This window comes from Rhopalosiphum padi, chromosome 1 (genome assembly GCF_020882245.1).
Source record: "Rhopalosiphum padi isolate XX-2018 chromosome 1, ASM2088224v1, whole genome shotgun sequence".
Lineage (NCBI taxonomy): Eukaryota > Metazoa > Arthropoda > Insecta > Hemiptera > Aphididae > Rhopalosiphum > Rhopalosiphum padi.
Window position 1 is genome coordinate 82,052,370 of NC_083597.1, and position 9,661 is coordinate 82,062,030.

The window sequence follows — 9,661 nt, forward strand, 5'->3', positions numbered from 1 at the left end:
CCCTTCAAAATCAATAGTTATCTTAACCCCCGTGTGTCGCCATGGTGGCTTGTGTCAAGAAATTAATGTAACATTGTTAGTTTTGTTTTATTCATTTGGATTTTTTTTTTTTAATTACAAACAATATTAAAACAAAATATTTTGCATATAATAAATAGCTTGCATAATATATAATATAAATATGCATATGATTGTAATGAAAACAATTTATTTTTAAATTTTTTTATGCATTTTCATCATAACACAGTATATTAATCCTATCAATAAACAATTTGTCAGTGAACTTATATTTTACTCGAAGTCTGAATTATATAAAAGATAAATCATTTTTACCGAATAAATAAAACAGTTAATAATTATTAATTTAAATATTTACCGTTATCAGGATCAGCTTCATGTTGACCAAAAAAAAAAATAATTTTACATTTTATATAATATGTACAACTGATGATAATACATTAAGATAAATAAATACATCGTAAGTTTTTTTCCTTTTCTGACGTTTAATACCTCATTATTCAAAATTTCATTTTTTCGTAATAATGAGTAAGTACCTATTATTAATTATACCTACATTTCAAATAATTTTTAAAGTTTTCAAAATTACAAACAATGTTAAATTAAACACATACTATATAATATACATCTTATAAGATACTTATTGGCTGTAATTATACTGGTATTAGTAATTGATATATTGTATAATATATCATATTCATATTTTTGTTTATCGATCTGATATAATAGATATTATATTAAAATTAAATTCTAAGGCAAAGTATTATAACCTATAGTAAATAGTAAGTTCATGTATGTTATAATATGACTATTACACGAGTTTATAATTTTTAAATACTAAAATGATAAGTTACCTATGGATCTATGTATCAACATTGTGCTTAAGCATACCACCATTAACACGACGTTAAACTTGAAAAGCACTAAAGTCATTTTCTTAAGAAAATATTTTAGTTTATTTAAATACAACTTTACTACTTATTACTAACGGCTTTTCGATGTTGGATAATGATAAAAAAAAATTACTAAAAACATCAACTTTTATAAGCCCTTGTTCTGATTGCTCAGTTGTTGTTTTTAACTCAGATACTGACAGTAACAAAACATATATACTCTAATTTAAATAACGAGCGGAACGATAAGTGTATTGAGTTTACAATGATATGTGTATTTGTATTTTTGTTTTTATTTTATTTTAGTCTGTAAACACCTATTGAAACAATAAATTTGCCAGGTTTTTAAACTTTGAGAGTGGTTGTTTGACAAAAGAGTTAAAAGAAAAATAATAAATACTATAGATGTATAAAAAAATTATTGAAAAATGAGAATTTTTAAGTTAAATCGGTTTTTGAAAAAATCGATTTTGTTTTTTTGTTTTAAATTAAGATGAATAACCCTAGACATTTGAAATTTTCATAAAATTATTTAATAGAAATATTATAATTTTAAAATTAGTTTTTTTTTGTCGTATGTTACGGACTTAACTCAAAGATATTCAGGCAAATTATTCAAATGTATATGATTACTATATGCTTTCCCAAAATGATATTACATAAAACTAGCTTTGCTCGGGTGAAAGTTGAGATATTATATTTTTACCAAATACCGTGAACAGTTCACATTTTGTCACGTAATTTCTAAGATTTCACGAATTCGACTTTTGCCCTTAATATATTATTATATTACATATTGTTTTTTAGTTCTCCTTCGAATCATGCATGATAAAATTATCGTTTTTGAGTAAAAAAAGCTCTTAAATTATGTTCAAGGTTTCTCATTAGTCGTAGTTCATATAAAAATTGTAAAATATTGATAACACATTAACTATTTTAGTTATTATGTTATTATAATACAAACATATTATTCACGAGAACTTGACATTTTTATATGCGTATTGTTACATTTTATTATATATAATAAAATTAATAATATTAATATTATTTTATTTATTTTATTAATTACATTTAAAAATATTTAGAATAATTTTATGTTATAGTAAATTTGTAATAATATTATACTAATAATGCGATGTTCATTACAATATTTTTGGAATAATAAATAATTTTACATTATCTAGAAATATTATTATGTTATTTCTTTCGTTGTTTATATGAAGTATTATTCGCAACCATTATATGACCTTAATTAGTATGTTCTCAATTATTATGTATTTATTACTTAAATAGAGTAGTGTATTGTGCAATTATTATAATCATATTTAGTTAACTATAGATGGAAAATTCAATCATAAAAATACTTATAAAATAGTTAAGGTACTAAAGACACAACTCCTTGTAGTCATCTAAATAATTTTGTTAAAATAAACATTTTATTTAAAAATAAAAGAATAAAATTAATTTGTAATTAAAAAATGCTATGTAAATAATAAATGTTATAAATAAATTATATTGGAGAAAATGATTCTGAATTTTAAATATTTCTCTTGCAAATTTCAATAGATATAATATCCTGATTGGTTAGTAATTACTGATGATGTAATATAGCAATCATTGATAATTAATATCATTTATCAATGTTTATATAATCAAGAATTATCTTGTTAATGAATTAAAAATTATAACTTATAAGTTATAATTAGAGCGTGGATTTTTATGTACTATAAAAAGTATTAAAATATGCCATATATACGCAGTTAAAATCGTAAAAATATGCAACAAATTTGCATACACGTGGAAAACATGCAAGAAAAATTTAATCATTTATATGAAATTTTTTTTACAATATTAATAGAAATATTAATATTGGTACTTGTTTTAGGTTAAGTTACTAAAGATTGTAAAAAATGTAGGTATTATAAATTTATAAATTAATATATTTTTTTATATTTTATTTATTATTAAAATCATAAACATATGCATTTATAATTTTTTCAGTGAAGCTGTGACGTTTTTTGTCAACATATTTTTAAATACAGAGCACGATCGTTCCGTCAACCGAAGTTGTTAGGGCATATTTAAAACAACTGTATATATAGTTAAATAGTAATAGATAATAATAATATATAGTAATAGCTTAACCTTTTTCTTTTATTTCATCGATTATTGATATGCTTTCATGCAATATCATATTTTAAGTTTTTATTTTCTTTATTATTAAAAATCACTAAAAATGTTAAATGAGTGTATACAAGATATTAATTCATTGATAACAGAACCATCTTCAAATCAAATTATATCTAGAACTTTTTAATTTTTTTACTTGATAAAATTATAATTTATATATTTTTTTTAATTTTGCTTTAATTCAATGCAATACATTTTGAATTTTGTAAAAATATCCAAAAATATGTGATAACCATTAAATATGCAGAAATGTGCAAAAAAAATTTTTCAGTAACTTCAAACTATTATGATTGTTAAATATTACTGACTAAAATCCAAAAATATGAAAAAGAAAAAAATAAATGAAGTTGTATAGAAATCTGCGCTCTAGTTATAACTGTTATAAGTAACAAGAAAATGACATGTATTCGTCCTTTGTCATTTCCATCTCAATATTTTATAATCTTGCCAAATAAATTTAAATGCTTAATTAATTATTAATTAAAAACATATCCAATACAAGGTTATCCAAAAGTTTTCCTTCAAGTAACTGTAAAAAAAAATTCCAGCGTCAATATAGAAAAAATGTTATGAGCGTATGAAATGAAAATTTTTTTTGAAATCATGTAAAATAATGATATATTACAATTTAAATATAGGTAATAATGTAATATATCTCACTAATTATCATCGACTGACAAATCATCTCCGTTCAGAATCGTTTTTCGTATACAATGATACCTGTCATTGCATTCAAATTTAACATATCCATTATAGTGACCAGTGACCTACTCTCCATCTTTACTATACAGCAGAGCGATACTCACTTGCCCACTTTTTAAATAATAAAAATAATGATATTTTTATCTATACTGAATATATTTGTTTGTACCTAAACTAACGTATATAGAAACATGTGTAGTAGACGGCATGGAGACCGCATACGACAAGATTACCCAAATTAGTTAGTAAATTAATAGTTATAGAAATTTATAAAAAAATATATTTATTTATATTTTATAATTAATAACATTTTTTGCTTCATTAATTTTTAACACATAATATTATATTATTGCATGTTAAAAATAAAAATGTTAGAACTTCTGCAGCTGTTATTGATTCGATGTAAAAAAATATATTTTTCCGATAAATTTTTAGCAAAAAAAATATGTTTCATTTACAAACAAATAATAGTATGGTTATTTGAAACTGCGAATATCTATTTATATTTTTTATGTAACCTTGGAACTTTTCGAAATTGCATATTTTTGGTTGTAAATACTAACGGCGTCGAGTAAATATTATATACGAACGGTGTTGTATCTACATGCTTGATTTTACGATTTGTGAAAAATAATATAAAATAATTTTTTTGGAGCAACTAAAATAATCCGGTTATGTTTCGTTAATTCATTTTTTGTATAATAAAATAAACTAGTAGTATAATGCATCAGTATCTGTAAAGATCGTACGTATTATTATGAAAATATGTACTCGTATTAAAGAAAAAATACAAAACCTTTACTGGTTAGTCAGACCTCACTCCGAGTTAACCATCGAAAACAAATGTCTATTTCTACTATTGTGTCTATAGTACTATATATTATGTGGCTACTGTATAAAACCGATTTAAACTTATAGCATTATTATAGGCTTGTGCCAGTAAGATAAACATCGATGTTATATACATCGTTGTCGCCCTTATTTGGACCATTACTGTAACCTACCGATTCGAAATAAACAAATTCACCGTTATATTTTATTTCTTATAATAGTGCAGATCAATTTCAAAGGTTTGATCGCAAACACGAAACGAAGCTTGATCACTGTGTCAATCCATTGACAATCAATAAAATTCATCTTATCAATAACAATTCTATAAAATTAAAATACCTATCTCACAACTACAACTACGACATAATATTAAGTTATCCCTAAGATATCGCATTCGACAAAATGCACTATAGTGTTATAGTTGATTAATCGATACAACTTCGTATACAATAATACTCATATTATAGTAGGTAGTCGAATATTATTTATTTATATTTGTTATTACAAATTTAAATCACATAGAAATCACTTTGTGACATCTCGGAGAATATAATTATTAAAATTTTTTTTTATAACATCTATTGGGAATCACATAGTAGTAGTTATGTGATGTCACATTTGAGACATAAAAATACAATCTCTGAGATGTTAAAATCACCTTTATGCACACAGGGTAAGGACATAAAATTTCCCAACTCCTAAGTGTGAAACACGATTTAGTTTAAGAATTTAGATTGGACAGGAGCCACTTCATTTGAAGTGCGTCTCCAACATATATTGCATATATTATTTATATTTAGTAGGTAAGTAAACTATATACATTTGTTAAACATATTTTTTATAAAAACCTTTGGGCTATTAAAAAAATAAGGTGTCAGGAGCCAGGGCATTCAAAAAATAAATAAATATATTAATGAAAAAATATAGATTTATTATCCTTATATTAGTTATTAATATACACAATCAAACAACTCGTTTGACTTTTTGATACATTAAAATGCACATAAAAAGTAACTGTTACATAATTGACTATATAAAAGGAGAGTTTTCATTTGAAAAATAGATATTTGTATCTCCATGGAGTAATACATTATCGGTACCGTTTGAGAAGAGAGAATGCTTGAATGTTAATTATTAAACACAATGTCGGAATAAAAGTTCTGATAAAAGATTAAAAAAATCTAAGAGGATCATCAGATAATAATTTTATTAAATTCGAAAATAGATAAATTCACTGTAATGGAATGTATTTAATGAGTTTAATGGATTATTCAGAAGTACAATTTGCAATGTTACGCGTTTGTAAGACGGAGACAACGCATGCAGGTTTAGTGTCCTTGTAAGTTCTAATATTATTGTAACTACTGGGAAAACACCCGAATTCAAAATTCGCTGTTTAGATATTTTAAAAGAGAGTTAATTATAATCATCATATTATTTACTATTTGTACGATGACAGTGATGGGGTATTTCTTGATAATTCGGTATTTTCAATAGTAATGACTAATGGTTATAATTTACGTTCGATGTCAACCCAAGTGGTTGGGCATATTTGAAGCAACTATGTATAGTTAAATAGTAATAGACTATAGTAATAGCTTAATTTTTTTTTTTCATCAATTATTGAAATTCTTTCATGTAATGTCATATTTTAAGTTTCTGTAAAGGTAATTTTTCAAATGCTATCACTAAAAAATTGTAAATTAGTGTACATAAAATGTTAATTCATTAATCATTGACAACATTACCATCTTCAAATTATATCTAGAACTTTTTTAATTTTTCTACTTGATACAATTGTATTTTATACCTTTTTTAAAATTGTATTTTAATTCAATACTCTTAGAATTTCGTAAAAATATGCAAAAATACGCAATGATCACTAAATATACAGAAATATGCAAAAAAAATTTGACTAGTAACTTTAAAGTATTATGATTCGTAAAGATTATACTGACAAAAATCCAAAAATATACAATAGCATAGAAATCCGCGCTTTAGTTATAAACATTTTCAATTATATTTGGTTTATTCAGTATTATCAATTATTGGGCATTTTCAAATTATAATTAATTTTATTAAAAACAATAAATATCTCTAATAGCCTACTAGACATACTATTTATCAAGCTTTTAATCACCTACATTATATACATATAGACATGGGTATAAATATTAGTTATTTAATATTTATTAATAAAAAAACAATAAAATAAAAATGTGGAATAACAATTTAACTATTTGTTTTCTTAATTCATAAATTAATAAATGTTGTTTTTTTTTAAATATTATTTCGGTTTTTATGATATTTTTGATTATTTAATTTATTCAATTATTCGAAATTTTCGAAAACGTCGCCAGTAATACCATAGACCAGGCGTGTCAAATTATTTGAACGCTACGTGCCAAAAATTAGCCTTTTTTTCGAGCGTGCCATGAAAATTATATATATTATTTCCAATATTGTAAGAAAAAAATTATTGTAATTGTATTGTACGATTAATGTATTAATATAAAAAAAGGTTAGTTTAGGTGCATAATATGTACATAACGCGTGCCATGGATTCGCCATTCCTGCCATAGACTAGCGGTTCTTAACCATAGGGTCGCGATCCAATTTTGGGTCGCCAATAATCTTAAATGGGTCGGCTAAAATTTAAACCGCCATTGAACATTATTTATAAAAAGGTCTTATGAAAAATTTGGTAAATATCTTGGGTCACCACTACACAAAGGTTAAGGACCGCTGCCATAGGCTATATTCGCTACGCTACTATAGCGTACAGAGAATGATTGGTGCACGCACCTACGAGTACACCACCGTCAAGGCCACATTACCGCTTAGGCGGTTTAGACTAGAACCTACGTCGGCACTCGGCACATTTTAAAGGCGACAACAAAATAGCATATGTTTTTATCGTGTAACACAGCAAAATATTTGACGTTGAAACGTTATTTTAAAAACATATAAGCACAAGTAACCTAATGCATATGGTATTATTTTAAGTGTTCAAAATAAACCATAAACCGCAATTGTAGTTATGTGTATATATATTATACTATATATTATAAACTATTCACACCTCACCAATTAACACTAGAACCCGTATCTGAATTTAACTTTATAGCAAGTATTATTTTTATACGATGTGTGGAAATATCTCCGATAAGTGACAACTGGCCAAATATATATATAGTTATATATTATATATGTTATAATAAAATGGTCATTTTCTCACATCGTTAGAATTAATATTTGAATTCGACCCATTTTTGGCACAACATATTAAAAATACGGTCATGTCCTTTTGAGCGGGTCCATTTTCCTCCAAAAACAAGATACTGTTTTCCTCCACTGTCCATTTTCCTCCAGTAAATAAAATAATAAAATCGTCATTCGTTATCAGAATCTTAAATTAAAAATAAAATAACAAATTAAATATTTCAAGTATAATTATAATAATATAAAATACACCGTACGCGCCGAACTTGGCGGGTGGCTAAAAACAGAATGAATATAATAAAAAAATACGTACGTCGATAAAGATACATCAATCAATAAATAAAATAATAATAAAAATTAGATAATAATTAATAATAAGTGGTTGATGATAATGCAACCAGACAATATGTAAAAAATAAATTATAAACTATAGTAAAATCATTACATTATAATATTATATATTTTTTATAATTATAGGACATTTTAAGCAACAAATGAATACCTGTTTAAAGAAAACAAAAATTAGACATAATATGAATTATTATTTTACTTTTTATAATTACATACCTATAAACCAAGCGACCAGAATTTAATTAACTGCAGATACGTGCAAACTGTGATCCTAGCCATATTCTATTTTTATAATTCGGAACGCAACACTGCGACACTGGCTAAAATATTGAAGGAAAATAGTCATAATTTTAGTCAAAAATAATTTGGAGGAAAATGGTAACCAACCTTTTATTTTTTTAGAGGAAAATGGATAGTGAAGGAAAACGGTATCTCGTTTTTAGATGAAAATGGCTACGGCCGTCCTTTTGGAGAAAAATATCAATGCGTAGAATTAGGTGACAAATGTATTATAGCCTATATATGAGCGGCCAAAACCCTTAATCCGGCCCTGACCATCACTCTTCAAATATACCTAATGTATATATATGTTACAGTCAATGATATAAATTTGATAATAACGTAAATTACTATCCAATTTCATAAATGCTTAAAATTATTAAATGATATCGTGCATGTCCATATACACATTAACAGACAATATACGATGCTATAAGCAATATTGTAAAAATCAAATATTTTTTTAAATATTTACAATTTCAACTATGGCCAGGAAATTACCCGAAAGGCTAATACTGATACACAATGTTGATAATTTTGTCTAGTAAGATATGAGAATTGGATTATAAATTTAAAAAAAACACTGCACTATGCAGATTCACTTTTTCAACTGTTATAAGATACATTATACATAATATATTTATTAATATTATACATATAAATTAATTTAATTTAATCATTTATTTTCACAATTCGATATACTATATAACACCTTGAATAACACAAGACATTAAATTTTTACAAACACATATCTATTACTGTTGCAAACTGTTTTACAAATATAAATCTATAGCTTTGTTTTCCCGAGATTCCATAGCAGCCACACGGTCCACAAAAGGTATCGTTAGTAACTAATAAATTCATCATTGTCTGAGAATAATGAACATTAACATTATTTCCTAGTCAATGTCGTATACTGTCTAATTTGATCAGATATATTATTATTGACTATATAATAGTCATTATTCATCAACGTAAATTCCTTAATTTACGTCATCAACGGTAACAAATACACGTCTTATGTTATTTTGCTGCAATTAAATCTATATTTCTGATTGACCGTTCGTTTATCATATAAATATAAAAGTTTGAGTATCTCGACTTGCTTTTAATTTATCCGCAGTTTTCTATTATTCTATCAGTTTTAATTACATTGTGTATAATATATAATATGT